The 22,095-nt window shown below is 51.1% G+C and overlaps 1 pseudogene; it reads right to left on the bottom strand.

Moving 5' to 3' along the window:
- Window positions 1–1,991: 1,991 nt before the first annotated feature.
- Window positions 1,992–21,968, bottom strand: LOC137467185 (olfactory receptor 14J1-like; annotated as a pseudogene).
- Window positions 21,969–22,095: the final 127 nt, after the last annotated feature.

The following is a 22,095-nucleotide window of genomic DNA, read 5'->3' as shown; positions in this document are numbered from 1 at the left end:
GGTGTCCTTCTATAGCCTGACAGTGGGAGGTGTGGGAGACAGCAGGAACCAAGGAGAGCATTGCTGCCCTGCCAGACCTCATGGAACCAAGGATCCATTGGGACACTGCAGGGCCCTGGGGCACCACGGTGCCATTGTGACACTGCAGGGCCCAAGGATCCAAGGGACTTGGTGACACCAGAGAGACATTGTGACACTGGGAGGCCTCATGGAATCATGGAGACCATTGGGACACTCTGGGGCCTCATGGAACCGTGGTGACACCAAGTTGTCTGGGGGTGTTGATCTGCTGGAAGGCAGGAGGGTTCTGCATAGGGCCCTGGACAGGCTGGATCCAGGAACCAAACCCAACAAGGTGAGGTTTAACAAGTCCAAGTGCCAGGTCCTGCACTTTGGCCACAACAACCCCTGCAGCGCTACAGGCTGGGGACAGAGGGGTTGGACAGCAGCCAGGCAGAAAGGGACCTGCAGGGACTGATGGACAGCAGGCTGGACATGAGCCAGCCGTGTGCCCAGGTGGCCAAGAAGGCCAATGGCTCCTGGCCTGGATCAGGAATGGTGTGGCCAGCAGAAGCAGGGCAGGGATTCTTCCCCTGTGCTCAGCACTGGTTGGGCAGCACCTTGAGTGCCGTGTCCAGTTCTGGGCCCCCCAATTTAGGAAGGACCTGGAGGGGCTGGAGCGTGTCCAGAGAAGGGCAACAAGGCTGGTGAGGGGTCTGGAGCACAAGTGCTGTGAGGAGCGGCTGAGGGAGCTGGGATTGTTTATCCTGGAGAAGAGGAGGCTCAGGGGAGACAAGGTGTTGTCAGGGCACAGGTTGGCCTTGATGATCTCCAAGGTCTTTTCCAGCCTTGCTGATTCTGGGTTTCTCTGAAACCACCCTTGGAGCAGTTGCAGGAGGAGCCCAGGGCCTCCTCTTCAGAAGCTCCAGCAGCCCAGGTCCCTCAGCTTCTCCTCACAGCCCCAAAGCCCATCCTGTCAGTCCTGCAGAGCCTCTGCAGCCCCTCCTCACTGCCCAGAACAGGCAGCCCCACAGCCAGACACAGCAGCCCAGATGTGCCCCCCTGGCCTGGGCTGCCTCTGGCAAGGGAGCAGCACGAGGCACTGCAGGAGCCTGCAGACAATTCCTGCAGCACTTGTGGGATGATCCTGTTCCTCAAGGGATGTTCCCAAACTTTGTGGCTGACTGCAGAGGCCAGGACAAAGCTGAGTGGTTTCCCTGGTGTCCCCCAGCCCTTCCTGGCCCCAGGGGCTGATGGCATTTGTGCTCCCTCAGGTTCATGTCCCCACAGCAGCAGCATGGGGGTGCTCCCGCCTGCTGTGTGCAATGCAAACAGGGGCTCCTGAGCCAGCGCTGCCGTGGCTGTGCCTGCAAGGATGCGGCGCCTGTGTGAGCTGGGGGAGAGACCAGGGCTGCAGAGGGGGGATGTTGTTGGCAGCTCCATGAGGACGCTCTGGGACGCTGCCCTGGGCTGTCCAGCGCACTGGGGATGGATCAGCCCCTGCTCTGCTGCTCCTTCCCGTCTCCCCCAGGGCCCTTGCAGAGCACCAGCCATGCTGTTTGCCCCCAGCCTGCCCACGGCCAGCCTGGGGCTGCTCACGGGGGTTTTCTGTGCTGAGCATTGGCCTGGCCGTGTTCTTGAGAGAGCCTGGGCAAGGAGCCTGGAGCCCCCAGGCCCTGGCCTGAGGCGTCAGCGCTGCCCCAGCAGTGCCCATGGGCTGTCCCTGCTGCAGCCCCGGCACTGCCACCCCCAGGACTGTGCCCGGCCCCGAGAGCACTCAGGCCCTGCAGCAACACCAGGGCCACCAGGGCAGCGGGGCAGGGCCACGGGAGCAGCACTGGCAACACCAAGTGCTGCTGCTGCTGGGCACAGCTGCTGTGCCAGCACTGATCTGCCCCAGCTCTGCACACAGACATTGCTGCTGCAGCTCCAGAGAAGGCAACAAAAGGGCATCTCTGCAGAAAACTTTGCTGGGACATCCTTTAACTCCTTTAAAGGCACCGAGAGTGCAGCCCCTCATTGACACAGTCTGTAGACACAGGGAAGGTGGAGTGAAATGAAATGAGAAATGGCACAAGGAATGGCTTTTCCTTTTGGACAACATGGAAAAACAAAAACAAATAAAAAGAAACTCCAAAATGAAACCAACAAGAAGTACCAAAGATGACTTTTATTACAATTATTTGCAGAAATTAGCCAGCAGTTTAATGTCCCTGAAAGCATCCAGTCATCTGTGTCCACACTGCAGCCTTGAGCTCCTGGTTCCTCAGGCTGTAGATGAGGGGGTTCAGGGCTGGAGGCACCACCGAGTACAGAACTGAGAGGGCCAGATCCAGGGATGGGGAGGACATGGAGGGGGGCTTAAGGTAGGCAAAAGTGCCAGTGCTGAGGAACAGGGAGACCACGGCCAGGTGAGGGAGGCAGGTGGAAAAGGCTTTGTGCCGTCCCTGCTCAGAGGGGATCCTCAGCACAGCCCTGAAGATCTGCACATAGGAGAAAACAATGAACACAAAACAGCCAAGTCCCAAACAGGCACTAACAGCAATGAGCCCAAGTTCCCTGAGGTGGGATTTGGAGCAGGAGAGTTTGAGGATGTGTGGGATTTCACAGAAGAACTGGCCCAGGGCATTTCAATGGCACAGGGGCAGGGAAAATGTATTGGCCGTGTGCAGCAGAGCATTGAGAAAGGCACTGGCCCAGGCAGCTGCTGCCATGTGGGCACAAGCTCTGCTGCCCAGGAGGGTCCCGTAGTGCAGGGGTTTGCAGATGGACACGTAGCGGTCGTAGCACATGATGGTCAGGAGGAAATACTCTGCTCCAAGGAAGAAGAAAACCAAAAATACCTGTGCAGCACATCCTGTGTAGGAGATGGTGCTGGTGTCCCAGAGGGAATTGTGCATGGCTCTGGGGACAGTGGTGCAGATGGAGCCCAGGTCGCTGAGGGCCAGGTTGAGCAGGAAGAAGAACATGGGCGTGTGCAGGTGGTGGCCGCAGGCTACGGCGCTGATGATGAGGCCGTTGCCCAGGAGGGCAGCCAGGGAGATGCCCAGGAAGAGGCAGAAGTGCAGGAGCTGCAGCTGCCGCGTGTCTGCCAGTGCCAGCAGGAGGAAGTGGCTGATGGAGCTGCTGTTGGACATCGGCTGTGGCTGCACGTGGGGACCTGTTCATGGAGAAAGGACAGTGAAGAGTCAAGAGAGGCTGGCAGTAGCTGGTGTAGGAATTGTTTTCCTACCCACACATCATTCCTGGCTCTCTGAGGTCAGAAATCCCCAGCAGTCCTGCTACACTCAGTTTGCCACTGAGAGATGTGAGAGGCAAAGGATTCCCTGTGGATGAGGGAAGGTGAGGGGCTGGATGGGCTTGTTCCCAACTGCCCTGGCTTTGCACCTTTGGCTGCAATCAGAGCACAGTCACACTCCTGGTTCACCCTGGGATAAACCAGACCCTGCTCAGAGCAGAGGGATCCCTGAATGTCTCACCCTCTTCAAAGGTCTCTGGGCAAGCTCTCAACACCCCGTGTGCCAAGGACACTCACGGCTCCTTGGCCATCCCAGCAGCATTTCCTCAGCTGTGGCATCTCTGCACTTCCCCATGGGACATTCAGGGAACTCCCAGAGGCTCTGGCACAGCTCTGCACCCAGGAGGGCAGCTCAGAGCTGGGAAGGGCACAGCAAGGAGATCCTCGGGTGTGCCCATGATGGGATCTCAGGGAGGGGCTCAGCCCATTCCCCTTTCCCATGGACTGCTTTGCCCACAGCCCCACAGGTCCCAGGGAAGCTTGGACACCCCATTCCCATGGACAGCCCTGCCTGGCAGGAATGCCAAGGGCAGTGCCTGACTCAGCTGCTGCAAATGCCAGAGCCTCCCTGAGAGCACCAGAAAACACTGACAATATCAGGGGAGTGCAGAAACAGGAGAAGATGTTGTGGTGCTGTGCCTGAGAGGGCAGGGCAGAGACAGCCGGGCACTCAGGACAGTGTTCCCGTGCCCAGCTGTGCCCAGCACTTCCTGCACACCAACAGTGCCCTCCTGCCCCAGCACTGCTCTGTTCAGCCCCCTCTGCTTCCCTGAGCATCTCCCTGGGCCTGGACATTCCCTCCTGAGAGGTGCCTTGTCCCTGCCAGCGCTCACAGAGCCCATCCCACCCTGTGTGCCCTCGGCCCGGCCCTACAGAAACCTGCCTGTGTGCAGGGCCCTGGCTGGGGCAGGGTCTGTGTGCAGCTGGGCGAGGGCAGCTCAGGAGAGCCCTGCTGGGCCCTGCAAAGGTGATGCTGCTGCTGTCCAGGGCTGAGGAGTGGCTGAAGGCCCTTTGGGAGGCTGCCAGCAGAGAGACTGACCACCCAAAGTCACAGTTCTGGAGTCTCTGTAAATGTTCAAACATTCCTTTGATGATCCTGTGTGTCTCTTTCAACTCAGAATGTTCTGTGATTCTGGGATTACAATTCCTGTTCTGCTTCTCTCATCCCCCTGTTGTCTATAATCAAAAGAGAAAAACAAACCCTTGCAACAAAGTTAGAACAGTAAAGGAATAACCAGACCTTTATTGGAAGCTTCCAGGTGTCCCAGTGCGGATGGGGCACACCCCACTCCTGATTTCAACAATTTATTAAGGTTGATTAATTAGGATATTTAACAGGAACATCCAATAGGAGATTCAGTTGCCCCAGTTACACACCCCTGGCTCAACCTATTGGATTAGTTCCAAGGATTTATTTGCCCCAGTTTTTGTTATCACTGCGCACATTCAAAAACCAAAATGTTCTTGTACGTGCTCTTCCTGATAATAAGACTATGCAGTATTTCAGGAATGTATTTAGACAGTCAGCTTATTGTTCTAAAATTTAAGAGAAAGGTAAGGAAACATACTAGAGATAATTAAGGATTGTAAATATATGAAGTATAAAATAGTTGTTAAACAGAGTTAATTAAGAATTTAATAGAGTTAGATAATGATTTTAGATTTATACATATGTTATACTAATTTACAGAACTACGAATATAAGAAAAATACATGAAAAGCAAAAATCTTTTTGTCATCACCCCAACTTTCCCACCCTCCTCCAAGCAGGAAATGGAAGACACTCTCATGAAAGCTCCTGAGCTTTACAGCATTCCCAGCTTTACCTTCTTTGGGAAGTGTCCTGCGGAGCTGTGCCCAGGCTGCTCTGGAGCAGGGAGCAGCCCTGCCCCAGCCAGCAGCTCTCAGCAGCAGCACCTGCCCTGCTCAGGGTGGCTCCTTCCCCCCACAGCTTCTCTCCAGTGCTGGGAGCAGCTCCCCGGGCCGGCTGAGAGCTGTCCCTGGCAGGCAGCAGAGTCCCTGGCCCAGCACAGCGCCCTGGGCTGCAGGACCCTGCTCTGCAGGACAGCCCTGGGCACCCCTGGCTGCTCTGCACAAGAGAGGATCAGAGAATGTACTCACAGGGTCTGTGGGCATTGGGATGTTCCAGCTGTAGGAGATCACTCCAGGAGCTGCAGCTGCATTGTCCTGCAGCCAGAGGTTCCTGTGCCAAGGGCTGCCAGGGATTCTGCCCCAGGCACTTCTCAGCACCTTCCCAGCCCTGACTGATGGAAGCTCTCTGTGCCTTTGTGCTGTGCCCGGGCTGGCTGCAGGCAGTGCCCCAGCCCTGCTGGGCTGGGAGAAGAGCTGCTCATCCAGAGAAATGTGCTTTTGAAGCTCTCCTTGGTTGCCAGGATCACCCTCTGTGCCAGGAGCCCGGCCCAGCTCAGCAGCACAGACACAGCACAAGGACTTTAATGACCCTCTGGGGCTTTGTGCTCAGGCCCTGAACATCAGGCCCTGAGAGGGAGCTGCAGAAACCTCTCCAGAGCTCCAAGTCAGAATCCAACTCCAAAGTTTCTTTGGCTTTTAATGGGTACCACTGTGGGACACGACTGAGAAAGTGTCCCCAGGCCCCAGGCAGAGCAGAGAACTGGAGGCACTGATGACAGGTGGGGACAAAGAGAAGCCAAGTCTTGGTGCCCTGGGGCACAGCAGGGTCTGTGCCACCAAGGGCTGTCAGGAGACACCTTGTCCTGAGGCACTGGGGCCTCCTGGCACAGCCCCAGCCAGGCTGGGCACTGTCAGCCCCTTGTCCTGCCCTCAGCATCCCCCCCTAGCCCACATCCCAGTGGCCTCAAGGATCTGCTGGAAGGAGTCCCTGGGGAGCCTTGCTCAGCAATGGCCCTGGGGGCTCCTTCATGCTCCCAGGGACTGCAGGCTTTTCAAAGCACTTTGGCTTTGGCTTTTGCCTTGGAGTCTCTGAGAGCTTTGTGCAGTCATGGCCTCCAATTATCTGCTGTAATTAGTCCCTGGAGAGGCTTTGTCAGGAACAACACTCAGTGGGGCTCATTAATACTTTGAGATACCCAAGGAGTTTAAGGTACTTTGGATTTTCCTTTCCACACTGAGTCTCTGAGAGGTTTTATTGCCATCCTGGCCTCCAGTTCTCTCCTCCAAGGAGTCCATGAGGAGCCTGTGTTGGGGATGGACCTCAGTGGCACCCATTAATGCTTTGAGACACTTTGGGTTTTTTTCTCTGACTTTGACTCCAGGAAAGATTTGTGCAATCTCCTCTCAGGCCCTGAGGTTCTAGGGCTCAGCTCCAAATGCACCACAGGGCTCTTTAGGATAAGCACGTCTTACCAAATCATGGCTCTGCCTTTATTTCCCTCTGCTCTAATGTAGTTCCTTAGGAATGTTTCCTTTTACAGTTATGGAGAAATATTTCAAAGTGCTTCTAAGAAATATGTATTCCCATTTTAAAGAGTGTCTTTTATTACTGTTCTCTTTAGAGAAGAGCTGATTGTAGCATTCTGTGATTGATATTGATGTAGGGCCACTCCTAAGGAGGTCTGGCCAGATCAGAGAAGTTTTACCTTGACGTCTGACCCAGTGTGGACAACCTTGCCCCACATTCCCCAACCCCATGTGACAAACAATTTTCACTTTCAAAAATTTAAATGGTTTATTAAGACCTTGTCAAAATTCAACAGAAGAGTGAATAAAGAATAAATACAGTTTCCGGAGTAAAGGATTCAGTCACCATGTGCTCATCTACAAAATGGATGTTCTGTCTCTTATACCTCCAGCCCCTCCCAAAGTCTTGTCAATCCACTCCTCCTTCGCTGTCCAGTGGTGGAGATCACTTTCTTACAGCTTGATTGGAGCTCAGGCACTGCCATAGCAACAAGCCAACCCTCCCAAATGCCCTGACTACTGAGGGCATCCCATGATAACAATGCAAGGGGTAAGGGAAAGATAACGATGCACCTACACAACTTCTCTTAACATATACTTAATATTCATCCCTTAATTGTGAGAGTCAACCATAGGATTACCCATCTATAACAAACCCCCCTTTTCTTTTTCTATATGTCATTTTGCTTGAACATTTAATTTAAAATTTTCTCTCTCTCTTGAATGAGTCATACTAGCATCTGTTGATGTGGGCAAGGACAGTGGGAACAGGAGGAAAATCCCAGGTTTTCCTTAGACACACTTATTTGGAATGGACAAAAGGGCCTAACAGATGTCCAGGATGGCTTTGACTCCCATCTATCATGCCTATGTGGTTGCTACCCATAGTCAGTGTATCTTAGGGGTCCAGAGGCCAGCTCGGTCTCACCCTCCAGTCCCTGTTGTATTCAAAGACAGTTGGGGAATGACAGTGGTCCGATATGGCCTTTTGTCCTTACCTTAACATGTCTATAGGGTTGCTACCCACAGCAGGGCTATGCCATCTTCTTGGTAGCAAACAAAGGGGTCTTGCCCTCCTTCCTTTGTCTTATTTTCTTAAAGAAGCTGCCCCATTACCTTTTACAGTCCCTTGTGTACTTCCCCTCAACAGGTGCTGGTAATTCTCACCCATTAAAACAGGAAGACAGTTCTCAAACTGGCTGGTGGAAGCTTGACTTTGGGCGTCTTGGTGTTTTTCTGGTTGTCTTTCAGTCTCTGCCTGAGAGTCAATCTCGTTTCACCTGGTCTGGATGTTATATACAGTCCACTCATTGTGTTTTTCCTACTGGGCCTTTAACTCTGTTGGCATGAGTCCATCTGTTGGCGTGAGTCTATCTCCACTCTGCAGTTCACACGGCCGATTCGGTGGTGAGCAGTTCCTGAAAGGGACCTTCCCACTGAAGAGTTAGGGGCTGATCTCTCCATGACTTGATCATTACTTGATCAAATCCTCAGAATTAATGTTATTGAGTCTGAAATCCAGGGTGGCTGTTTGAGGAATTGCCCCTTTATGTCTTAGCCCTTCTAAGATTTCTTCTATAGACATAACATATTTCTTGGCATTGGCTTCCCCTTCCTCATAGGTGGCAACCCTCTGGGGTGAGGTCAAAAAGGGTAACCCAAACGTCATTTCATAGGGTGACACCCCCAGATCTGACTGGGGTTGAGTTCTAAGTCTTAATAAGGACAAAGGGAGACATTTTATCCATGACATTCGGGTTTCCATCATCAGCTTATCTAGAGCTCTTTTAAGAGTTTGATTCATCCTCTCAGTGTGACCAGAACTCTGTGGATGCCATGGAGTGTGTAATTCCCATTTACTCACAGGGTTTGAACAACTTTTTGCAGTATTTTAGAGGTGAAATGAGTTCCTTGGTGTCATGATCCGCTTGTGCGGGGTGTCGTGATGGTTCTTTTCACCAATCCCAAAAGTGCAAAAAGGCAAACAACAAGGGACTATCAGTTAATCACAACAAATGCACCTTTATTAGGGGCCAAAGCAGTAAATGCGATAGTGGGGATCAGAAAGGAGATAAAAGTAGAGAGAGAGAGAGAAAAGAGGGGGATGGGAATAGCTACCAACACAGGCGAGATCCTCACCGGTCCGGACGATGGGGATCCGTCTGGTTGTGTCGGGGAAGTCTTCAAAATTCTGGTCAACTCAGGGGTCCAGTTATACTCCACGGAGGAAAAAAAAGGGGGAATATGCAGGGCAATGAGAGTCTATTGTAATTGCTGCAGGGGAACAGGTGAGTCCACTGAAACCACCAAAGCAGGCCAAACACAATGAAGAATAAGTCCATTGGAATTACTGAAGAAGAACAGGTCATGTCATTAGTGGTTTCCCCACTCCCTGTGGCAGGGGTCTCAGTCTCAGACCTTAGGAGGAGGGTTTTCCATCTCTGTCCGTCTGTCACAGTGGTAATGGGGCAGATGAGAGGTCTTCAGTGAGAGACCACTAGGGTCACCCCAAAGTTCATTCAGCTTCAAAAGGCGAGTGGGCAAATATGCAGTAGACCGTTCCTTGCTGGGTTCATGCCAGGTCCTTGCTGATTCCTTGCCAAATCTGTGCCAATTCCTTGCCAAGTCCTTGCCAGGCCTTGCTCGGAACAGCTAACGTAACGGTGCAGCAACTGCACCTGCACTGCCGCTCTCTCCAAGCCAGAACTGTAGTGGAGGAAGGGGGTTTCTCCTCGTGGCAATCGGTAGGCAAAAGTGGGGGCTTCAGAGGGCCTTACACTTGGCCTGAATCAATCCTGTTCAACATCCCATATCGGGGAATGATTGATTCTAGAAGTGTTTTACTCACAACATTGGCATTGGCTTTAACCGTGGGTACCGCCTCTACCCAATGAGTCAGGTCACCTACTATCACTAGTAAAAACTTCCACCGTTGTACCTGGGGAAGCTCGGTAAAGTCTACTTGGATGTTTTGAAAGGGTCTTAAGGCTAGTTCTCACCCTCCCCTGGTGTTTTCCTCATGACCTTCTCATTTACTTGTTGGCATATCTCACACCTTTCAATTACCTGCTTAGCTATCCAAAAAATTCCTATGCAGCCCCAGTCCCTTAGTAATTGATCACTTAGTGCTTGTGTACCCCAGTGTGTTGTTCCATGTATGCCTTCTAGCATTTTCCTGGCAAGGGGTTTATTCAACATTTGCCTCCCATCTGCTAATCTCCACTTCCCTTTGTTATCTTTGTTGGCTCCTGTTTTGAGGAATTCTTTCTCATCCGTCTCACTGAATACAGGGACTTCTTCCATTTCTCTCATGGGGGTTAATGCTATCATTAGTTTTTCTGTCCCTGATTCAGCTGCATTCTTAGCATCTAAATCTGCTAAATGGTTCCCTCGTGCTTCTTGAGTCACCCCTTTTTTATGTCTTTTAACATATACTGCTGCCACTTCTTCTGGCAATTGTAAGGTTTCTAACACTTCTAAAATAAGTTTTTAGTTCCTTTCCCCTTGAATTTAATAGCCCACTCTCTTCCCAATTTTTTCCAAAGGTATGCAGTACTCCAAAAGCATATTTTGAGTCTGTATGTATTGTTTCTCTTTTCTGTGTGAATATTTCCAGAGCTCACTTTAGGGCATACAACTCACATGCTTGGGCTGACTAGTTGGAAGGTAACTTTCCTTTTTCTAGGGCCACTAACTCTTCATCTGCTATAGCTCACCCCAATACCCTGTGCCCTGGATTACCCGTGAAAATCCATCGCTGTACAATCGTTTTCCACCTTGGAGTGGTTGATCTGTTGGGTCCTCTCTTACTTTAGTTTGATAGTTTATAACTTCTAGGCAATTATATGTTAATTCTGGTCCTCTCTTACTTTAGTTTGATAGTTTATAACTTCTAGGCAATTATATATTAATTCCTCACCTGGTTTTCCATCTAAAACTGGGCAGGGTTGAGTTGGTTACTCACATCTAGCTCTAAACCATTATCTATTAAGATGGCTTCATATTTTAGTACTTGGGAATCAGTGAGCCATTTCTCAGCCTTTTAGCTGAGGATACTCCTTACTGAGTGTGGGGTATATATTTTCAGTTTTCCCCCAGAGCTTAATTTTTTGCTTTCTTCTACGAGTGGGGCGCTCGCTGCCACCGCCTGAATGCAGGTTGGCCACCCCCAGCTGACAGGGTCTTGCAGTTTTGATAAACAGGCCACTGGTTTATGGATCCTCCCCTTTCCTGGGCTAACACTCCATGTGCTGCCCCTTTTTCTATATCCACAAACAGATAGAAGGGTTTGTCTAAGGCAGGAAGACTCAGTGCTGCTGCACTGACTAATGTTTGCTTTAAAGCTTCAAAATTTGCTTGTCGTCGTCTTCCCACCTAATCTCTTCTTCTAGTAACTTTTCATACAAGAACCTGATGGCCTGCATGTATCCTTCAATCCATAGCCTGCAATATCCCAACAGGCCTAAAAACCTTCTGACTTCTCTCTTAGTTTTTGCCCGTGGGAGTGAGGCTATCCCTGCAATTCTCTCAGGGTTCAGCCACCAGCTCCCTTGACAAATCACATGTCCCAGGCATTTTACTTCCCTCTCTGCAAACTGGAGTTTCCCTTTTGATACTCAAAGTCCTTGGTCCCCCAGAAAATTTAATAATGGATTAATAATAGTGGATTCTCAAACTTCATTTTCTTCCTGTCCTGAGAGAAACAAATCATCTCCATACTGGATGAGCTTTATCTCAGGTTTGATGGAGAAGAGTTTTAGTACTTCTCCCAAGCCTTGACCAAATAGGTTTGGGGATTTGGAAAACCCTTGTGGTAACCTGGTCCACTGAAGCTGTTGCTTTCTCCCTGAATCGGGGTCTTCCCATTCAAAGGCAAATATATCCCTGCTTTCTCCTGCCAGTGGACATGCCCAAAAAGCATCTTTTAGGTCTATCACACTAAACCACTGCTGTGCTGGGAGGATATTGCTCAGTAGTGTACAGGGCTTAGGCACTACTGGGTACAATTCACTGTTCTTTGGTTTGCTTCTCTTAAATCTTGGACAAGCCTGTAAGTCCCATCTGACTTCTTTACTGGTAATATGGGTGTATTTTGGGGGACATACATGGCTCTAAGGTCCCCTCCTCAAGTAGGTCCTGGATCCCTGGCTGCAGTCCTTGTCTCCCTTCCAGGGAGAGTGGGTATTGTCATACCTGAACTGGATGGTTCTCATCAACTGTTTTTATTACTATAGGTTTCATGTTCGATTTACCTCGAATTTTTGGTTTTGTCCACACCATGTCATGAATTTTGTCCTCATTCTCTTCCGTTAATTTGAATAGCTTAACCACCATTTTTCCTTCCTCTGGGAGTACTCCAATGTCTAACTGCACCTGTAAATCCCACCCTATTAGATTGCACCCTGCTTCTGGAACTAATAGGACATCCCCTGTTGAGGATTTTTTGCAGGACAATGGACACATTCAGCAGATGCACAATCCAGCCTTCTGGTAACAAAGGAATCAGTTCAAGAAACGGGGTCAGTGAATCCTTGATGACAGGAAAAGAAGAAGAAGTCAGAGGAGTCGGCAAAGTTGTCAGCAAAATAAAAAAGAGAACTCAGGGTGGGCCAGACAACCAAAGCAAGACGCGTCAAGAATCGGGTGATCCAATTGGCATTTAATTTTAGACACATAAACAGCTAGGATTAACCAATCATGTATTAGCTAGAGGCTCGTGCACAGCAGAACTTATTATAAATACAGGCCTCAGTACAATAAAATTGGTTTCACTTGATCATATTGATCATGGTGAGATGTCCCATTTGTGATTCTCTGCACCGCAATTCCTATCTCAGACCCCAGGTCTAATGATGCATGGCGATGCAGAGCATCCCTTAGACACTCTAGAAACTCAGATGGAGTCTCGGAAGCCCCCTGCTTAACAGAATTTAGGACAGACCAATTTTTGGTCTTTGGGATAGCTCTCTCCACTCCCAGTGCTATCCAATCTTGATAATCTGCTAATTTCTGTAACTCTGCCAATATATTTGGATCCCATTTAGGGTCCCTTGGAGAGGGAAAAATTCTCTTACATCCAATCACCAGCTTTTACAGTTATCCTCTGCCAAAGCCCCTTCTCAGGATCAGCTGCTTTTCTGTTTCAGTGAAAGTATCCAGTAATAACTGGGTGTCTCTCCAATCTGGGTTGTGTTGTTTGATAACATATCATAAATGCTTCGCAAAAAGTATCAGGTTGCTGTGGTAATTTTAGCAATCCTTTCCCATGCCTCTAGATCAGGGGTGGAGAATGGTACTTTAACCATCAGTCTCTCTCCTTCCGGTCCCACTGCCTCTAGCAGAGCGGCCTGTAACACTGCTTGTCTCCTGGTTCTGGACTAAACCGGACTGCCAGGAGGGGAGTGGGTTTGAGCGGATGTCCCTTCCAAGCCTAAGTCCTATTTTTTTGGAAAGTCCACCTCATCCTCATCCTCATCCTCCCGTCTCCTAGGAGGCAATTTCAGCAAATCTATTGTATCTTGTTCTTGAGCTGCAGCAGGGTAGACCTTATCTGATTTGGTACATGGCTGTCCTATGCTGCATGCTGAGCAACATTGCTTAATTTGCCCTCTATTTCCTTTGTTTTCCTTCTCAAGGGCTAACACCAGTGGGTCTGAGGGAGCGCTGAGCCCACAGCCCGTCTCCCATTCCATATGATTTCACAAGGGGAGAAACATACCAGCAGAAGAGACCTCATCCTATTTCCTTCATGTCTTAAAAACAGCATTAACTGCAACAAGGTATTACAATCTAAAGTTCCTGCCGGTGGCCACTTGGCTCAGTCTTCCAGCCTGTATAATGGCCACTCCGCATGCAGCATTGGATTAAATCTTTCTTGTTCTCCAATCCCACCTTACTGGTGACTTCTTTCCAGTGGGTTCAGATACATCCCAAAGGGCTAGCTCGGGGAACTTCTTTGCTCTGGTGAGTTCCCATTATCTCCTTCTCCTTCTCACTTCCACCCAAAACTCCCTTCACAAAGCCTCACAGTCCTTTCCTAATTCTCCTCCCACGTGCAACCCCAGGTTACAGGTACCAGATGTGATTTTCCACACACAAGCTTTAAAATCTGAGGTTCAATATCGGCTTGATTAGGAAACCTCTGTCCACACTCAGAGCATGTGCCCCGCTGCCTGCGGAACAGCAGTACCAACGCCTCTCACAAACTCCGCACTGCAATAGTGCCCATGGAGGGTGCCAGTCTCTCAAGGTGCCCAAGGCTCCCAAGAACTGCCCGCAAAGGCAGGCTATTCCACTTACTCCTTCGTGAATTTCTAAATTCTCCACAGCAGGCTGCTTCCCATCTAGAGAAACTACATTACCAGCTTGTCACTGCTGAGGTGGTTGCAATACAAAGTAGAGGCATTAAGCAGTCTTAGATGGCAACTCTTTATTATCGAAGATGGTTGACTTTTTATACACTTCTAATTGTTTATACTTCTTCTACTTTAACTATTGGCTACAGTAAATTAACATAACACTATGAGTGAAAAGTAACAGTGACTTTAATTGACTTTTAAAAAATGCTTTGTTTAGTTACAAAGTTTCCTCTTTATCTTTCTTCAATTCCTCTCTTCTCTTCGTCTCCTCAATAACAACCTTAAAAAAACTCCTTATCAGCTTCTTACTTCTCAACTTCTTTGCACTTCTTTAGCTAACAGACCCGCAGTTAGCACCTTCCACACCAGCTGAGGTCCAGTAAAGCCCCTCTAAATAAACCCATTCATCCCCTTTATCTGTCCAGTGATTTACTGGATTCAGAAATTCCCAGGGGTCAAGCCCGAACCACTAAGGCAGTGGAATCCTCTCAGTTCATCTAGCCATGGCCCTGGCTGTGTAAGGCATGCTACGTGGACATGAGACAGCCGGTCCTGTCCCGCTGGGTCCCAGCAGTGCCTCACAGCACTTCTGCATCCACGTCAGGATGCTGGCAAAGAGAGGTCCTGGAAGCTGAGGCAGCTGATTTTAAGCTTGTGCAGGGGCCTACAGGACAAGGCCAACGGTGTTCCCTCAGGATATAGCAGTCCTGAGGGGTCTCCCTCATTCAAACAAATCGGCAGACAAATGCATTGTCCGCCAAAAGCCCTTTCATTGACCTGGCAGGAGGGCAGGGGTCTGCACCCACTGAAATGTTTCTCTGCCACATATAAATTTCAGTGGGTTGATGTAGGAGTTGTATCAAAATCACCATCCATCTTCACACTGCTGAGGTGATTCCATAGGCAGGCGGTTGGAAATACATTGTGTCAGATTCCCATACTTGAAGCTGATGTCCAGGCCCTGGCCAGGAGCGGTCTCGATGCCCCAAAGCAGCACAAAGTCTTCCTCAGGGCTTCCCTGCACAGGGCTGATTCCACACTTGCCCTTAGTTCTTCTGGTAGACTGTGTCTAAAGCTTTTTGTCAGGTCACTCTCATGTCAAGTTAGGCCTGCCAGGTTTTTGTTATGCTAACTGGTGCTAAGTACTTAGGCATGTCTGTGCTAATTACTTGTTTACTCATGTGAATTGCTTGTGCTGACTTATGTCAAACCAAGGCCTTGTTCCATCCCCAAAGGTGCCTGAGGCCACCCGCTCCTTGTGGCACCAGTTGCTTTCCTGTGGAATGTTCTACCCAGCCAGGGTAAAGAGGGAGCTGCAGAAAGAGCTTGCCAGGCTGCTCTCCATCCTTTCCCAGCACTCCTGGTGAAGTGGAGAAGTCCGAGCTGAGCGCAAAGGTGCAAATGGAACAGCCGTGCACAGGAAGGCTCGGTGGGAAGGATGATCCAGGATCCATAGGCCTGGCAGCCTGAGCGTGCTCCAGGGGAAGGCCTTGGAGCAGATCCTCCTGAGTGCCATCCCACGGCACCTGCAGAGAACCAGGGCGTCTGCTGGAGGGTGGGAAAGCTCTGCAGAGGGATGGGGACAGCTGGGGCTCCTGGCGGGGTGTTGAGGGCTTCTGTGTGGGAGTTTGGGGGGCTTGGTGCTGGTGGGGTGTTGGAGAAGGAGTTGTCTGGAAGGTGAGAGGTCTAGGCTGGAATTTGAGTCAGTTTGAAGGCAGCATCTGTGCTTTGGCACAGCTTTGGTTAGGGAGGGCAGAAGGAATATCTGTGACTTTTCCTCTTCATGGTCCTGATTCTCCTGCAGGGAACAAGAGGGGAGAGCTGTACTTTACTGGCCACTCAGATCTCTAATCCTACCAGGGGGAGGATTAGCCCTTTTGCCATCTACTCAATTCTTTCAGCTACTTTTCTACCACTGAGTGGACTTTGATTTCTTGAGAGCTTTTATTTCTTTAGAGAATAAGGATATTATCATCCCTACATAGAAAACCAAAGAATGGCCCTTGTTTTTTTCCTTTTTTTGTGTAGTGCTCTGTTCTGTAAAGTGACCCTCAGTGGATGAGGTTAAGGCAAATGAGTTGCTGCTTTGAGATTGGAAGCAAAATTCCAACTCTTCACCTCCTCAGGCCATCCCAATTAATTTGGGAAGTTTGCAACTTTCTGGAACTACTTGAGTCGAGCAATGGGAATTAAAGCTTTCCTGAATTGAGGATTCTTACTTGCGAGACTCTTCTGTGCCTTCGCCGCTAAGGGGTTTTTGTGCTGTAAGAAATTACTTCAATGAGAAAATAATTTCAGCATGGAGTAAGAGCTTCTGACAGAGACCAAGTGTTGCCAGCAGTTGCTCCAGGTGCTCCTGCCAACAGCCCCTGCAGGCAGGAGCGCAGCCCCCAGTGCATGTGGGCTTTGGCTCCCTCTGGCACAGAAGCCCCCCACGGGCACAGGTCTCTGGGGCAGGAGACGGGCACCGGTGCTGCCAGGGCTCGGGGGGTGGCAGGTCTGCTTGGACAGGGACCCTGCCACACCTGCTGATGTCAGCGCTCTCTGGGCCCCAGGGGTCAGAGCAGCATTCCTGCCATGGCCCACACGTTCCTTGTCTGTGCCACAGCCGCGGGTTTAGGATGGCCACCAGCCGGGACATGTCCCAAGGAGGCCGTGCCAGCTTCTGTGGAAGGCCCCGTGCCCTTCCCAGCGCAGCTGCGTTGGCAGCCCTGGGGGCTCCTTCTGCTGCCCTGAGCCCGCAGAGCAGGGCAGCGTTTGCTGATGGTTTGAGCCATTCCTAAAGATCCTGTCGGGCTGTCTTAGACACTTGGGGTGAGGGATTCCTTCCAACCTGAGCCACTTTGGGTGGGCTGGGGGCAGCCCTAGGGCAGGGGGCAGTGTGTGCAGGGGCCCTTTGTGACACGGGGCAGCACGGTCACCGTGGCATGGAACGGGACAGCGTGTCCAAGGGCCCTTTGTGACACGGGGTGACATAGGAGCTGGCGGTGACAAGACCGTGCCACAGTGCTCGGAGCACGCGACGGGACAGGACGGGACAGAGCGGTGCCATGAGGAGCCCCCGCACAGCGCACTCGTTCGTGTCTGACCCGGAGCTTTTCTGAGGCATTATTCCTGCAGCTGATCTCGAGGCCTGACCACAGGACTTGGTGACCCATGGCCTTCCCGAGGCTTCTCTCCTGCAGGTGTCCTCGAGGGCAGACCCTGGGACTTGGTGCCCTGGAGGCATCTCCCATCCCTGCCACCGGTGCCCCCGAGGCCAGACCATAATCCTCGACAGGAGTCTCCTGTCCTTGTGGCAGGAGCCCTCGAGACCAGAGTGCAGGACTTGCTGTCCTGTCGCCTTCCTGAGGCTTCTCTCTTGAAGGTGCCTTCCAGGCATGACTGCAGGCCTTGCTGACTCGGAGCTTTTCCGAGGCATCTCTCCTGCAAGTAGCCACAAATCCAGTCACTGACATGGAGCAGAAACCCCCGAGAGTGCCCAAGCTGGCCTGGGTGGAGGAGAGGAAGAAGGCCCTGGAGCTGGCCCTGCACAGGAGACTGAAGAGGTGGTGCAGTTCAAGGCTCAGCAGGAGAGTGAGTGGCAGAGCTGGGCTGCTGGGCTGGTGGCTGCAGCCAGCTTGGCCACATCCCATCCCATGGCATCCCATGGCATCCCATGGCATCCCATCCAATCCCAGCCCATCCCAGTCCATCCCCTGGGCACTTGCCCATGGACAGGACTAAAGAGGGCCAGGGCAGACACCCCACAGTGCCCGTGCTCCATGCCCTGGGGCATTCCAGGGCTGTCCCTGCCTGGGGAGTGCAGGGCTGGGCTGTGTTCTCCGGCCTCTCCCACAGCCCCTCAGCTCAGGCTGCGCTCGCTCTTTGCCAGGTGCAGCTGTGCAGCGCACACAAGAGCAGGAACACACCCGTGGCCTCTTCCACAGAACAGCGCAGGTACCTGCCGCAATCCCCAGCTGGGCTGGGCCTGCTGTCACTGCTCAGCCGAGCACCGCGCTTGGAGCATCCCTGGCTTCCTGCCTTTCTCCTACAGCTGGTTTTCAAATTCATCAAAAGGATTCGGGAGGAAGAGACCAGCACCATGGGCACAGGGCTCAGAGCATATTCGCACATCTTCAAAACCAAGACCTGTTCTGCCCTGCTGGATATGCTCGTAGAGGAGGGGTTTTGCAATCCAAAGCAAGTAAGCAGCCTGTGGCCATGGTTTGATCCTCCCAGGAATTGCTTGGCCTCCTAAGCCATGCCTCCTGGTCACTGGAAGCCTTTGAGGCCATGGCAGTGTGGTGGCAAGGGAAGCACTTCTCTGGGGAAGCTGGGGACATTCCTCCCTCTGGCAGCTTTCCAAGTCTCCCCTGCCTTCTCCAGGTGCCTGCCATGGTGAGGTACATCCACCAGTGGCTCATGGCCAGTCAGTTTGCTGAGCACAGGCTGAACAGGGCCCTGCTGGATCTCACCGAAGAACAGCCTGCTGATATAGTAATGTGTCCTGGTTTCGGGCAAATTTGGGAGAAAACCTTCAGAAGGAGCCCCCAGAAAGCAAACCCCCACAGCCCCACCCCCACCTGGTTCAGGAAGAATTTCCTCAGAGAGTAGTGTAAACAACCTGTTTATTGAGCAGGCAAAGCACTCCCCAGCACAAAAAAATGAACAACACCAGATGACAAAAAGTCTTTCACCACACTGAAGAGGTGACAAATTCAGAAAGTCTCTGCTGGGAGTGGTTGCCCAGTTCTCAGTCTCCGGCACTGGGGATGGCTGCTGCAGGTCACAAAATGCTGGCTCTTGGTGTTTCTTGGTGTTTCCCAGGTCCCAGTCCTGAGCAGGTTGGGAAGGTATTCAGGAAAGGGAAAGGAAAAAAAACAGTCCAGGGAAGAAATTGGATTGCCTAGCTAAACTAACTAATAAGCAAAAGCAAGGGCAAAAGCAAAAAGCAGGAGCAAGAGCAAAGCGAAAGCAAGCAAGCCAGCAAGCAAGCAAGAGAGCCAGCAAGCCCTAGCCTCTCTCCTAGACACAAACTGTGAGGGAAGGTGAGCTGGCTGATAACAAGACAAAACAAACCTTCACTTTTCGGAGCCAGTCCCGAAAGCACAGAACATAACATCAAGCATAAACAGAACACACAATTGGGGATGCAAGCACCATAATGTCACCCTAGGACATTCCACCCCTTATCTCCGAATCGTCAACATAACTACCAAACGTCATGTAAAAACTTCATCAAGTAAAAACTTCCATCTTTCACTTACTCAGACACATTTCCTTCCATCTCACTTGCTCAAACCTTTGACACACATTTCCTTCTATATCTCTTGCTCAAACCTTCAGCATTCACACATTTCCTTCTGTCTCAGGTCTGTCTGGTTTAATGTAAAGACAGTGGCAGTAACATCCAGCAAACGTGATATTTGCATATGAGGCTCGCCCCATAATCAGATCTCCCTGAGGTACACATCGTGTTGTTCCATATTTCTGCATTATTCACCATGTACAACCTGGTCCCTGAGCAAAGACAGTGCCACCAATGGGTTTGTCTGTACTCGCGGCAGAATTGATCCACACTGTCTTCCCTAACAAACCTCTGATATGTGCCACTGGGACTTTATCTTCGTCTACTATATTCAGGGACTCAGACTGGGCAGGACCTGCTCCATTGGTGGAACCTCGGGTGTTAACTAACCAGGTGGCCTTTGCTAAATGCTGCTCCCAGTTCTTGAAAGATCCTCCACCCAATGCTTTCAAGGTGGTTTTTAACAGTCCATTGTACCTCTCCACTTTGCCGGCAGCTGGTGCATGGTAGGGGATATGGTGCACCCACTCAATGCCATGTTCCCTAGCCCAGGTGTTGATAAGGCTGTTCTTGAAATGAGTCCCATTGTCTGACTCAATCCTATCAGGGGTACCATGCCTGCACAGGATTTATTTTCAAGGCCCAGGATGGTGCTCCGGGCAGTGGCGTGAGGCACAGGGGAAGTCTCCAACCATCCCGTGGTGGCTTCTACCATTGTGAGCACGTAGCGCTTGCCTTGGCGTGTCTGGGGCAGTGTGATGTAGTCAATCTGCCAGGCCCCCCATACCTGTACTTGGACCACCGCCCACCATACCACAGGGGCTTCACTCGCTTGGCCTGCTTGATCTCAGCACACATCTCACAGTCATTGATAACCTGAGAAATACTGTCCATGGTTAAATCCACCCCTCAGTCTCGTGCCCACTTGTGGGTGGCATCTCTGCCCTGATGGCCTGAGGCATCATGGGCCCATTGAGCTAGGAACAACTCCCCCTTATGTTGCCAATCCAAGTCTATCTTTGACACCTCTATCATTGCAGCCTGATCTACCTGCTCCTTGTTTCGGTGTTCCTCATTAGCCCGACTCTTGGGGACATGGGCATCTACATGACAGACTTTCACACACACATTTTCTACCCAAGAGGCAATGTCTTTCCACTCATCAGTAGCCCAGACTCGTTTTCCTCTACGCTGCCAGTTGGCCTTTTTCCACCTTTCCAGCCAGCCCCACAGAGCATTGGCTACCATCCAAGAATCCATATAAAGGTCGAGCTTTGGTCACTTCTCTCTCTCAGCAATGTCCAGGGTCAGCTGAAAAGCCTTGACTTCAGCAAGTTGACTTGATCCACCTTCTCCTTCAGTAGCTTGTGCTACGTGTTGTGTGGGGCTCCATATGGCTGCTTTCCACTTCCAGTTCATCCCTACGATTCCACAGGAACTGTCAGTGAAAACAGCGTATCGAGTTTCCTCTGCTGGTAGTTGGTTGCATGGTGCACCTTCTTTAGCCCTTGTCACTTGTTCCTGCTGCTCTCCGTCAGTGAGACCAAAGTTCTCACCAGCAGCCAGTTTGTAATTATCTCCAAAATCCCAGGGCGATTCAAGTTTCCAATCTGGGTGTGCTGCATGATGAGAGTAATCCATTTGCTCCATGTGGCAGCAGTGTCATGGAGGGTAGTGGGAACCTTTCCTTTAAACATCCACCCCAGTGCTGTCAGTCAGGGTGCCAGGAGGAGTTGTGCTTCTGTGGCAATCACCTCGGAGGTAGCTTGAACTCCTTCATAGGCAGCCAAGATTTCCTTCTCTGTGGGAGTGCATTTGGCTTCAGACCCTCTGTAATTTCAGCTGCAGAATCCCAGTGGTCGGCCTCAAGTCTCCCCAGGCACCTTCTGCCAAAGGCTCCAGGACAAGCCGTTGTTCCCAGCTGCAGAGTAGAGCACATTCTTCATCTCTGGTCCCATCCTGACTGGGCCAAGGGCTACTGCCTGAGCAATCTCCTGCTTGATCTGGGCGAAAGCTTGTTGCTGCTCAGGGCCCCAGAGGAATTATCGTTCTTCTTGCAGGTGACCAGGTAGGGAGGGCTCACAATCAGGCTGTACTCGAGAATGTGCATTCTCCAAAAACCTATGGTGCCTAGGAAAGCTCGTGTTTCCTTATTGCTGGTGGGTGGAGACACCGCAGTGATCCTTTTGGTGACCTCAGTGGGAATCTGACACAATCCGTCTTGCAACTTTACCCCCAGGAACTGGATCTCTCGGGCAAGTCCCTTGACTTTGGTCTTCTTGATGGTGAAGCCGGCTTCCAGCAGTAACTGGATGATCCTCTCTCTTTTCTCAAATACTTCCATTGCAGTGTTCTCCCACACAATGATGCCATCGATGTACTGCAGGGGTTCTGGAGCTTCACCCTTTTCCAGTGCAGCCTGGATCAGTCCAGGGCAGATGGTGGGGCTGTGCTTCCACCCCTGGGGCAGTCGGTTCCAGGTGTACTGCACGCCCCTCCAGGTGAAAGCAAACTGAGGCCTGCATTCTGCTGCCAGAGAAGTGGAGAAAAACGCGTTGGGAATGTCAACAGTGGCGTACCGCTTTGCTGCCTTGGACTCCAGCTCGTACTGGAGTTCCAGCATGTCCGGCACAGCAGCGTTCAGCGGTGGAGTCACTTCATTCAAGGCACGATAGTCCACAGTCAATCTCCACTGAGACTTGTGCACAGGCCAGATGGGACTGTTGAAGGGTGAGTGGGTTTTGCTGACC

This window comes from Anomalospiza imberbis, unplaced genomic scaffold (genome assembly GCF_031753505.1).
Source record: "Anomalospiza imberbis isolate Cuckoo-Finch-1a 21T00152 unplaced genomic scaffold, ASM3175350v1 scaffold_53, whole genome shotgun sequence".
NCBI classification, from domain to species: Eukaryota; Metazoa; Chordata; class Aves; order Passeriformes; family Viduidae; genus Anomalospiza; species Anomalospiza imberbis.
The sequence above is the reverse complement of the archived record's forward strand: the minus strand, read 5'-3'. Positions and strand labels throughout refer to the sequence as shown.